The following is a 13,769-nucleotide window of genomic DNA, read 5'->3' as shown; positions in this document are numbered from 1 at the left end:
AGTTCAGGATGTCTGTCACATATATCTTGTCTGTTATTTTTATATCCTCTTTCTTTTCTTTTTTATTTGCTTAGCTCCAATTTTCTCTGCTTTATGCAGCTCTCTTCTCTCCAAGGATTTTCTTACTATCAATTTCTATTTTGATTGATCCACCTTCTTTGGGATAGTCCAGTCCACTTCCTGGGCTTTCTCTCTTTCCTAGGTTACATGTTTTTACCATGTTAATGCTAATATTCCTGACATCCCAAACCTATGAATACAGGACATACTATGTATATCTTTTTTCAATAGCATTTTAGAAATCTGTTTATTTTAGAGCCCTTCAAAATGTGTTTCTTTGTTTCTTCCAAATAGCAGAAGCTATTAAAATCAAAACGTTTAACTATTGTTACTCTTCGTTATGCTATAAATAGAAACACGTTCTGGCTTAGTGGAAATAACCCTGAGTAGGAGTAGAAAGATATGGGATTTTCTCCTTCGCAGGTGTATAACTGCCTTGTTTAAATCACAATTTTTCTAAGTCTCATTTTCCTTCTCATGCATAAAATAGGAATGATGATATTTTCTATGGTAAATCACAACCTTGTAAGTATTAACTAAAATGCATGTATAAGAACTATTTATAAGCTATAGGCTCTTATTCAAATACAAATTATTGTTTAAAAATTAAGCTCCAACAAAACTTTGGCTTGTTGATTACTTTTGTATATAATGTTTTGCATAAAACTTGGGGAAACTAATAAATAAGAACTGTTCATGTGATATTATTTTCTACCTCATACTATCTAACCAAGCTTGCTAAGCTACTCTGATTTTTTTCTTTTGAGCTGGATTATAGCTGAAGTTAATACAATACAGTTAGTTTAGCTTTTAACTTTTTTTTTTCCACCTACCGCTGGAAAAGCATAGCTAGCTCATGGGTGAAGTGGTTTTGCATTATATCTGCAGAAACAATGTCTTCCAATGGAAAAAAAAAAAAAAGCCCAGAAATATAGACTATTTTTGAAGTATTACTTTGTGAAAATAATTAAGGACGTTACAAATATTGTTTTCAAAGGCTATAGATTTGATATTGAGGCTATCTATCCTTTATATCAACTGTACATTTATAATGATGACTCTAGCAATTGTTCACAATTTCAATAACTAAAAACATAGACATAAACATGCTCTATGGGTATTGATGATTCCCAAATCTATCTACTTTAACACTTATGAGCTCTACATTACCTTTACCAAGATTAAATAAGAGATTTTTATATACGAAATCCACTTGGGGATTAAGAAATTCAAAGAGAATGATAGGAACACCTTGAATAAGTAATTTGGTCCTTTTTGATGAAACTTTCAGAGACCTGATGTAATGTTAGTTGCAATTGCAATGCATGTCCTGAGGTTAGTCAGGCTCAGGGTTGTAGATTCAAACTGCAACTAAACACATGGAAAGGCATCAACTTAGGACCTTGTGTATGTTCTGCCTATATGGAATTAGCATATGTTTCTCTACTTATTCAGTGCATAGCCCTTTGTATTTTAAGTGAAAGTAAGTTCCAAAGTGCTGCTGACCCTATTAGAAAAGAAATAGCAAAGCTCTCCCACTATATGAAGGAAAGACTGGCAAAGTGAAATAAGTTAGCCTTTTAAGCAGAGGGTCAGCTTTTCTAATGAGCTAAAAGGCTTGGATGTAAGTGAAGGTGAAATGCTGTTGAATTGTTACAAATGCACCAGAAATTGTCCACATTTAATAAAGTGACTGGAGGGGGAAGCAAAAAGGGGTGAGAATCAACATTCTGATTTAGAATCTGCCAGTTTTACACGTGAAATGCATACTACATGTTTCTAGGAATATGCTAGTTATTTTTCTCTTCACCTTAACCCACATTGAACATTCCTACAAACCTTTTTCAATTTGCAGCTCAGTCCAGTACCTTATGTTGCCTTTCTTCTATCTTCTCCATTACATTCTCCCTTTAACCTAAAGAAAACAAAGTAGACCAGATTGATCCCCATGTTGAGCCTTCATTCTCTTAACCACATGGAGCTAAGCTCTAGACAGATGCCCTGATTTTCTGAATTCAAGACATTCTTGATTGATTTTGCATTTTTGAAATAGAATTTGTACCGACGTACCATAAGCTGTCAAAACAATATTAATGTTGCATCACATTATCTTGTAGATTTCTTTAACTTTTAAAGTGGTCAGCAATACAGCTGCAACATTATACTTATTACAGATTTAAATGGAACTCTATGTCTGTAACTGATTGACAAGATCAAGATCAATAATTTTAAGATCAAAAAGGAAAACGGGTTTTTTTTTTTTTTCTTTAATGAGGGTCTCTTTGTTTTGTATGTATGCCTACAGCTAGCTCCTGTTTTCTGTCTGTAGACAGTGATTCCTGCTGTGCACTGTTGAGAAAATGAGAAGACAAAATGGGGAATCAATTAAAAAAAATAAAAGCTTTAGTTGACAAAGCTTTATAGTAGATCAATGGAATCTAGCTAGTTAAGATATCGTCAGTAGCTAAGGTTTTATAATCACTGTAAATACTTACATATTCGTATGTCTTCCTCATTTTGAATTTCAGTATTTGGATAAAATGTTCATAAGTATGCAAAGATTTATTTTATGACATTTGAATAAGTATTGTCTTAGTTATACTATACATAACCAACTTCGGAAAGCAATGATTCAAAGATAATTTAACTCTACAAACATCCCATATTTTTTTTAGAATATATGCACTTAAAACTTAACCTCTCATTTCAAGATTTGAAACAAGGTATAAATGCAGAATCAAGATGGACATAATTATTTTATTTCAGTTCTGAAGGGAATTACTTAACAGTTATTCTTTTATTACCTGTTTGTTTAAATAGATTTCCGCATAAACATAGGAAATGTAAGATTGATATAAAGCAAGAATATTTAATAGGCAGATCTATAGATCTGATATTTATTTATTAGTTTTCACTAAATTTGCATACAAGGAATAATTTTTTCTTTAAAATTCCTAATAGCATTCAGTAAAATATTATTTGAACTATTTTAGCATAATTTTGCTTTTTGTTTTTTTAAAATAAACAAGTGTTAATGAACATACTGCTTACTGGCTCTTGTCCACATGAAGAAAATATCTTGTTACTGTTGCTTAAATATGAAATGTAGAAGTAAATTATTTAGAAATTAATTTAAAGCTGTAGCTAGTTTATAAGATAATACGATCCATACTGCTTACTCAACTTTGACCTAAATATACTGGAGGCTTTGTTACTTGCTTTAAAAATAGGACTATTTGTACTACATTATCATTTTTAGATTAAATAGTAGCAATTATATAGATACTGCTGACTCTGGAGCACAGCTATTCAAAACTCCAGCAGAAACCATGGAAATTTGAAACATTCTAATTGCTAAATCCACTGACACTTAAAATGGAATATTTTGAATGTACTCAAATATGCATTAGCTCCAAATTGAATAACATAGCATATATGAATTTTCGCATAGTAACTCATTATTAAAATGCAGTTTCTGGGCTTAACATATGGAATATATAAACACTCACCAATTACGCCTACATATATTTATCTAACAAAGCAAACTATTGTATACCATGTAGTATATAGAAATTATTCTGATAATACCTGATGAGTGTGATAATTATTATGATATTCATTGTGTCTTAAAGACATTATTTCAATTTTTCCAGACAAAAATATACAGTTATATAGTAGAATATGATTATCAGTAGGGGAGTCCATTAGTTTGTTCTTGCACTATTATAAAGAAATACCTAAAATTGGGTAATTTATAAAGAAAAGAGGTTTTTCAGCTCACGGTTCTGGGGCCTGTACTGGCTTCTGCTTCTGGGAGGCCTCAGCAAACTTACAATCATGGTGGAAGATAAAGGGGAAGTAAGTGCCATCTTCACATGGTAAAGCAGGAGAGGGAGAGAGAAGGGGGAGGTGCTACACATTTCAAGCAACCAGGTCTCATGAAAACTCATCATGAGACCATGATGCCAGCAAGGGGAAAGTCTGCCCCCATGATTTAATCGCCTCCCAATAGGCCCCTCTTCCAATACTGGGAATTACAATTCCACAGAGTTTTGGGTGGGGACACAGAGCTAAAACATATCAGAAAGAATATTACAAGTGTAACTTTCAAATGAAATCACTTTTGCCATCATGTTTCCACTAGGGAAAAAGTGAAGAATGGTCATATTTTCTCTGACGTTTATGATATATATTTATTTAACAATTCATTCAGCAAAAGTTATTGTGTGCTTGCTTCATGCAGTTCTCAGAACTAATTAGGAACCACTCACTCTAGAGGTAAGATTGTGAATATGAACAGAACTTAAAAATTGTGACATTAGAAAGAACACTGGACACCTTCTGGATTCATGCCATCTTTTGTTGATGAAACAAAATGATGCCAATATATTGATTAAGGTTCCCAAGATCACACTATTAGCTAATAGCAAGGACAGATATTCTAAGTTGCATTTAATTTTCCCTATTAATATACAATGTTGTCTTAACCAGAGTCAACTTTAATGACCCTCCTCTTGAAAAAAGTCTACTGGGGTTTCTCAGTTGGAAGGGAATCCAACAGCATGAAAACAAATCAACTAACATTTGTTGTGAGCTTAAAAAGATGATTCCAAGTCAAAGGAGAGTCAACTTGAGAACGATGAAATCAAGCAGTTGATCACAGGACTGAGAGTCAATTGGCCCAGGAAAGAAGGTATACAACATTTTGGATGCCATTTTGATCAAGTGCTACTGCTGTCTCCTGTTGCTGGCTTTTCTGTTTTTTCTTTTCTCTTCTCTTTTCTTTTCTTTCATTTTTCTTTTCTTTTCTTTTTCTTTTATTTCTTTTCTTTTCTTTCTCTTCCCCTCTCCCAGAGTTTTGCTTTTCTCACCCAGGCTGATGTGCAATGGCACGACCTCAGCTCACTGCAACCTCCACCTCCCGGATTCAAGTGATTCTCCTGCCTTAGCCTCCAAAGTAGCTTGGAATACAGGCATGCACCATCACACCTGGATAATTTTTGTATTTTCACTAGAGACATGGTTTTGCTATGTTGGTCAGGCTGGTCTCTATCTCCTGACTTCAGGTGATCCATCCACCTTGGGCTTACCAAAGTGCTGGGATTACAGGCATGAACCACTGTGGCTGGCCTATTTTTCTATTAAACAAAATATGGACAACCTACAATGGGATAGACATATCCATACATAACCTCTTATGAGATGACATACATAGTGAAGTCTGAAGATTGAAGGGCCTACCTTCCTGAAACAAGGAAATTAGAGTAAATTGTAATGTTATGAGGCTTATCAGTAAGCAAAGGTTGAGGAATACCAAGGAAAAATCATTTCCTATCCAGACACATTAAATTCTTTGGAGAATGCAGGTGGTTACTCTTAAGCTATCAGACACCACTATTATAGTTGGAATAAAACAGAATGGGCTACACTTAACCCCAGGCTTAGAATAATAATTATGATTTCACCACAGTAGCTTCTTCTTGATAGTTCCTTCTGGTTTTGACTATATGGTAATAGATACAAAATGTATCAGGAGGCTACAGCTTTATGAACTGTGATCATGGGAGGAAGAACTAGGGTGCTTTTTTAATCCCCTGAGTGGATTCAGGAGAATTAGTATAATGTTACATTTTTGTGGCAGCACTGATAGCAGTCTGACAACAGGGACAAAGCAATAATCAAGGAGATGCAAACAGGCTAGAAGATCAGCCACATGGACTTGCTGTGATCAGCCCAGACAAGGATCGAAAGGATACAGGCATTATTTAATAATCACATCCTGGGCATAGGATTCAACAGATTTGAGTATGTGACATACTCTTATACTTTTATTCTGCTAATTTATTTCCAGCAAATAATTATTTCAAAAGATATTGAGAAAACATTATTTTTGGGGTCAGGTAAATTTCATCTTTTAGAATATTTGTAATTTATCCTATCAAGACTGAAAGACAGTTTAGGATTTTATTAACTGTGGGTACAAAATAATGCCATGGTCTTTGGAAGTCCTGGAGGGTAATATTGTACTTACCTGGGCTGTGTATATGAGGAACAAAAAAGTAGCCTTTATAAGACAATGTGCAATCACTCTAGCATGTAAAGTTTTTAGCATGAAAAGTATCATGATACTGTTGATAAGGCAAACACATTTTTAGTTGAATCACTGATATGGTTTGCCTGTGTCATCGCCCAAATCTCATCGTGAATTGTAATCCCTATAATCCCCACATGTCTAGAAAGAGACCTGTGGGAGGTGACTGGATTATGGATGTTGTTGCCCCTTACTGTTCTCATGATAGTGAGTTCTCACAAGATCTGATGATTTCATAAAGGGCCCTTCCCCCTTTGCTCCTGAGGCTGGTCTTGAACTCCTGACCTCAGATGATCCACGTGCCTTGGCCTCCCAAAGTGCTAGGATTACAGGCATGAGCCACTGCACCCGGCCCAGTTACTGTATTTCATTTTACTTCTTTTTAATATTTTATTTTACTTTACTCTTAAAAAGTACAAACTAAGATCTATAGATTTTAACTGATTTATCTTAGGTCATAGAGGTAGTAAATAATAAAAGCAGGATTAGAGTGTAACTCAATTGACTCTTCGACCTTTTCTATTACACCAGGCTGCTCCTTCTATCAAGATAGACAGATTTTATATCTCACTGTGAAGATAAAAACAATGAAAATCCCAAACTAGAGCCATCTTTCAAGACAAATGTTTTTAAGTAAACAATTTGGCAACATTTTAAAATAGAACAGTTCCAAAACAGTACCTCACCCTCTAGGTCAATGAATAAATATGAATTTACTATATAGAATGATCAGATTACTATTCTGCAGTACAATGAACACAGTAATCTAGTGATTTTTCAATGATAATGTATATTAACTTAGCTTTCATGAGATGGAAATTAAGATAAATAACTATGTCACTGCTCTCAGAAGAATCTATTCTATAATGTGAAAAGACAAAAGAACACAGTTACCTCACTTCAATCCTTTAGACCTATTAACCATATTACCAGCACATAGAACAGGTATTGTGTGAGGAATGAGGAGTGAAGTTGTTGGGAACATTCTGGTCTCTTTTACTCCTAATCAGATGACATAAGAAAACAATAGATTGAGGGAAAATGCTTGATCTTCAAGATCCATACCTATTATTACCCCAATTTGCTATACTTACATATTAAAATATACGATTATAAATGTGTCCCCTTAATGTTGCAAGTGTTAGCATCAACTGTGGTATGATGCAGTAGTAACCACTGTCTTTTCATCCTTCATGATATGTATGCTCCATTGCAATCTGACTTTGGTGACATACCCATTTAGATGTGGAGGCTATTTCTCCACCTTTGGATTCTGAGTTTAATCATGTGACTTGCTTTGACCACTGGGACAACAGTGTATGTAGCCAATGCAGAGTGTTAAAAAGTGCTTTTGTGTTAGGATTCAACAACTTTTTCTGTTTGAGCCCTTCTGCCACCATGTGAATTAGCCCAGGTCAGCCTTCTGAAGAGTAGGTAACCATGTGAACAGAGTAACCAGCTATTCCAGCTGTCCTCATCATTCAAAATGTCCCAAACATTCAAATCATATTAATATAGTTTGGATATTTGTTCCTGCCCAAATCTCATGTTGAATTTTAATCTCCAGTATTGGAGGTGGGGCCTAGTGGGAGATGATTCCATCATGGGGGTGGATTTTTCATTAATAGTTTAGCATCATTCTCTTGGTGCTGTCCATGCAATAGTAAATAGATTCTTGAGAGATTTGGCTGTTTAAAAGTGTGTGACACTTCCCACCCTTACCTTTTGCTAATGTTTTTGCCATCTGACCTGCAAGCTCTCGCTTTGCCTTCTGCCATGATTGAAAGCTTCTAGAAGCCTCACCAGAAGCAGACGCCTCTGTTATGCTTTCTGTACAGCCTACAGAACTGTGAGCCAATTAAATCTCTTTTCTTTATAAATTATTCTGTCTCAGATATTTCTTTACAGCAATGCAAGAATGGCCTAACATACATACCTTATGTAGACCTGTAAATAAGGCTGATATAATTTGGCTGTGTCCCCCACCCAAAATCTCACCTTGAATTATAACCCCCATAATCCTCATGTGTCAAGAGAGGGGCCAGGTGGAGGTAATGGTTGAATAATGGGAGCTGTTTGCCCATGCTGCTCTTATGATAGTGAGTGGGTTCTCATGAGATCTTCTGGTTTTATAAGTATGTGGCAGTTCCTCCTGCTTTCATTCTTCCTCCTGCCACCTTGTGAAGGAGGTGCCTTGCTTCCCCCTCACCTTCTGCCATAAGTTCCCTGAGGCCTCTCCAGCTGTGCGGAGCTGTGAGTCAATTAAACTTCTTTCCTTCATAAATCACCCAGTCTTGGGTAGTTCTTTATAAAGTCTAAGAATGGACTAATACAAGGACCATTTTATAGAACTCAACCAGATGGATGCAGTGGTCTTTACCTGTAATCCCGGCTAAGGAGGCTGCGGTTAGAGGAACACTGAGCACAAGAGTTTGAGGCCAGCCTGAACAGTGTAATGAGACCCTATCTGGGGGAAAAAAAGGAAAAAAGCACTGTCCAATCAACCAACTCACAGAATAATGTGAAATGACAAATGCTTATTGCTTTGATCCAATGTTTTGGGATGAATTGTGGTGTAGCAAAAGTCTTCTGACCCATAAATCTATTTGAAGAATTTGTAAACAACCTTGTATCTACTGAAAATGAAAATTTAGGATTGTCATTTTAATTAGGAATTTGTATATATTACTGATATCTATATTTCAGATTGATCTTCAAAAAAAATGTCAACAACTAAATGAAACATAAATTTCTTACAGCCATTCTTCATTTTGCCCTTTCTTCCTATTTATAATTTAAAGTTCTCCCATTCACTCAAGTTCAACCTTTAAGTTAAATATTGATTCTTTTGTCTTTCTTGGACTATGTAAAACTCACTTTCTAGAGTAATTGAAAGTATTAAGTCAGTTTACACAGTGTGATGGTTGATGTTAAGCCTCAGCTTTAGTGGGTTGTAGGATACTTAGATAGTGGGTAAAATATTATTTCTGGGTATGACTGACAATTGACTGACTACAGAAGATCTGCCTTCACCCAGTATAAGTTTGCACCATACGATGGACTGAGGCCCAAATAGAACAAAAAGGTAGAAGAGTAGTGAATTCTCTCTCTGTCTCTGTTTGTCTTCTGGAGCTGTGGCATTATTCTCCTATACTTGGAAATCAGAACTAGAGATTCTCTGACCTTCAGATTCTAGGACTTACACCAGTGGCCCCTTGGCTCTCAGGACTTTATCTTCTGACTGAGAGTGACATTATAAGCTTCTGGTTGTAAGACTTTATGATTTAGACCAAGTCATGCTTTGAGTGTGGCTTTTGTTGCCATATATATATATATATATATATATACATATATATATATATATATACATATATATATATATGGCGCCATTTTACCAGCATCATTCTCCAGCTTATAAATGGCCTATTGTAGGACTTTTCTACCTCCATAACTACATGAATGAGTTGGTCTAATAAATTCCCTTCTATCCATCAATCTATCTCCTAGTGATTCTGTCTCTCTGGAGAAACAAAAAAACATGATTTTATCCAACTTGCTATGTCAACAAACTACTCCTTTCCCATTTTCCATCTGGTCAATCAGGACAAACAACACTAATCTATGGTGACAAACACTCCTATAAACTCAGTGGCTTAATGCATAAAAGTTAATGTCTTGTTTACACAAAGTCCCCTTTACAGTGAGTGACTCTCCAGGGCAACTGTCACTCATGCTATGCTCAGTAACTCAGTTGACTTACATTCTCAGTACCAAAGGAGAAGAAACAAATCAGAAAGACACGCAGACACTTTTCATTACCTTACCCATAATTATTCATTACTCACAACATATTGGCCAGAGCTAGGCACATAGTGGCACCTAACAATTAAGAAATTAGATGGCAGTTTTCCAAGTGCAAAGAGAAGAAAGAATAGAATATGACGGGCACGACCTCATTGAAAGACACTACCATCCGTTGAGTTGGACAAATTTGGAACCTCAATATTTTCATCCGCTTTATCACCCATCATGCGTTAAACCATCACTAAGATAGATTTTTACATTTTTAACCTATAAATATCTCCCAGGAATCTGTTTCTCTTCATCTCTACTAATGTAAATCAGGTAGAAGATAAGTGGGCTAGTGAAATCATCTCACAACTGATTATTCCAGTTACTATGGCCGCATAACAAAACGTCCCAAAACTTAGTACTATAAAACTGCAATTTTATGATTTTGTGATGCTCCCAAATCATATGAGTCAGGAATTCAGCTGAGGCCACGTGGGAGTCCTAATTCTCTACCTGAAGATGTCTGGTTCTACAGCTTGGAAGACTCAAACAATGAGGAAGAAGAGGTGATTCGAGTGACGGGGGTGATTTGAATGGCTAGAGGTTAAAATAACTAGGACTGGATGATCCAAGCCCAAAATGGATTCTTCACTCACATGAGCAGGAATAACAAGAAGCATGGGGTGAATTGGCATTGTCAAGAAGAACAACTCTATGTGATGGTTAATGATCCAAAAGGAAACATCTAGAAAGCAAACCTTTCAAGAGATCAAGACAGAAGTTTCAAGGCTTATATTGGCCTAGCCATGGAAGGCATGCAGCATTGATTATGCCTCATTTTACTATAAATGAGTCACTAAGGTCAGCAGAAACTCAAGGGGAGAAGAATTAGGCTCTGTGACTTGACGGGAGAGCAACAAGCTCTCATTTCTTACAAAAGAAATGTGAAGAGGGGAATATTATTAAGGTCATTTTGATCAGATTTGCATTGAAATACCACTGTCTCAGGAGGCTACATTATGAATCTCTATAATGCATAGCACCATATGACTCTCTGTAGCACTTCTCAGAGTTCTAATTTTAATTTGTTTATCATTAATTCTTCGATGTTTGTCTTCACCAATAAATTTAAAGCTCATAGAATGAACTGAGATCCCCCTCACCAGATATCTGTGCTGGATTGTGTTGTATCTATCTATCTATGGCTAGGAACTGCAAAGGCAACAGCTGCACAAATGCATCAGTTTTCTAGAACTGTCTCTATGGGTTTCTCCACAAGGGTTACCCCCTTGTGTTCCGCTACAGTAGCTTGGCTTCTTGGATTTACTTTAAAGCTCAAACTTGTTCCCTTGCCCTGAATCTCTACAGGAAAAGAAGTTAGTAACTTTTCAGCTGATCTTCCTACTATCTTTTTCCCGACCTTCAGTTGAATAGAATGTTGTACATTTGTTTAAAGTCAAGTTCCTGTAATAAATCTCATATTCCCGTAATACTTCACAGTGGTTGTTTCCTGACTGGTAGAATATCCTTAGAACTTTGCCTAGTGCTTGGTATATAATATATTATTGATAAATGGTTTTGGAAATAAATGTCAAAGAATTGCTTTTGATTTGTTCAAAAAGAGTCAGGGTAAAAATAATCTCAGACAAGAATTATCAATGGTTGCTAAAACCATAGGGTGAAATTTGAGAAGTAGCAGGGCAATGACACGGTCTTAATGAATGCTGCAAACATATTTATTCATTCCAAAGCGGACAAAAGAAAAGCTTGTCAGACACCAGCATCGTTAACCAAGAGATCTAAGCTACCATCACAGAAACAGGAAAAATAGACACCATGTGTGTGCCCTGATCTAAGCTACCATCACCAGAAATAGGAAAAATAGATACCATATGTGCCCTGATATAATAAACACAGAAGAACACAGCGTTCTTCCTGCAGTTATTTCTGCAAAATGTGCATAACTAAATCTTATCTTGGGAGAGTATCAGACAAACCCAAACTGTGATGCAATCTTCAGAGGTGCCAAAGGCCTGAAAGTTGAGGAAAGACCAATGAACTCTTCTATATTGAAAGGTGATTTTTAAAAAAATGTCAACTAAACGAAATGTGTGATTGTGATCTGGATCCTTTTTTTTTTTTTTTTGGAAAATACATAACTGGAACAAGTGGTGATATCTAAATAAATTATGTAGATTTGATGGTAATGATATATCAATGACAGTTTTTTAGAGTTCATGGCTGAATTGTTGCTATGTTGGAGTGTGGGCTATCTGTGGGCTTTTTTTTTTTTTTTTGGACAAACACTACCATATTTTGAAATAATAGGGTGTCAGTTTGTTAACTTAGAAATAGCTCAAAAAATAGAGGAGAGACAATATAGAGGAAATACGGTAGAATCTTAGCATTTAGGGAATGTCATTGAAGGATAAACAGAAATTCTTTGCACAGTTATTAAAACTATAAACTAATTTTGATATTATTTGAAACAAAAGCTTTAAAAAATAGGGATGTTAATGAATAATATCACATTATTTGTTCTCAGTAAGTTTGCTGTTCAAATTATGTGCCAGAATTGAAATACAGGATACTACCATGATTTTTCTGGAATAATCTCAGATTGTCTCAAGGATTAACTTTCTGATCATTACCGCACTGGAAATGAAGGTGTAAACACACTGCAATGGATGTGTCGCTTTGTTATCTTGCACTGTTGAGGATTGTTCTGACATAACCTATGTCTTTCCATCTCCCAAGTCTATCATTCTCTGCTATGCTAGATATGTTATACACATCCATGAAATGATTTTTCTGACATGTGAGGAGTGAGACTGGATGTTTTTATCTTGGAATGAATCCTCTATCTCTTCTTTCTAGCCAAGGTGATTACGTTTTCTACGACAGATAATACAGATCTTTATCCTGTCTACCAAAGAATGCAAAGAAGCAAAACTGAGGAATCAAAATAGAGCTCATAATTTATTAATGTCATATTTATGCACTTAGTTAAATATTTCCATTTTGTATTTTTCATTGAAACAAAGTCAAGATCTTTTCACTGATAAAAAGAGAACTGCAGATAATCATTTTTAGATTATTTTTCTGAAATAAAAAAAGTAATATGAGTACACGCACAGAGCTGTGATTTGCATGGGATAATGACATTACTTCCAGGATAATTCTGTCTGTGTTTTATTGGTCACCTCTTGAGAACTGCTAGTGATAAGTCTGATTCTGGAAAATATCTTCTTCGAGTTATGCACTGTTTGAGTTTAACTTCTTGTCTATAGGCAAGGAGATTTTATGACTATACCCAAAATGATGAAATCTACTTCTAGCTGCTGTACATTAGCCTGCTCTATCAGAATCACACTCATTCATTTACTCTCCATTCAGCAAATATTTATTTTATCAGGCAGTGCACTAGGCTTGGAGGATAACAAAATGAGTAAAACCTTGACAAGGCCTATAGTATCAAATGATTTCTGCAGCAGACATCTCTCAGTATGAATGTGCACACACAATCACATTTTTTTTCCCCCTGAGAAAAAATAATGTCTGCTCTCTGGCTGTGTGATTAGATTAGAATTGAAGATTTTACCCAAGTTCAACCACTGAGATTCTCTTTTAATAAATGTGGAATTAGAACTTAAAGGAGATAAGTCCATTAGTATTTTGCTTACATGTAAGTGATATATTCTGGAGAGGTGTGGGGGAGACACCTTCTCCCATTGTGTGTGAAGGAAAAGGCATTTAATTACCAGATAGAAGAATGAAGTCCAGACTGGGCACAGTAGCTCACACCTGTAATCTCAGCACTTTGAGA

The sequence above is a fragment of the Sapajus apella genome, unplaced genomic scaffold (genome assembly GCF_009761245.1).
Source record: "Sapajus apella isolate SASKATOON/1434 unplaced genomic scaffold, GSC_monkey_1.0 scaffold36, whole genome shotgun sequence".
Lineage (NCBI taxonomy): Eukaryota > Metazoa > Chordata > Mammalia > Primates > Cebidae > Sapajus > Sapajus apella.
The sequence above is the reverse complement of the archived record's forward strand: the minus strand, read 5'-3'. Positions refer to the sequence as shown.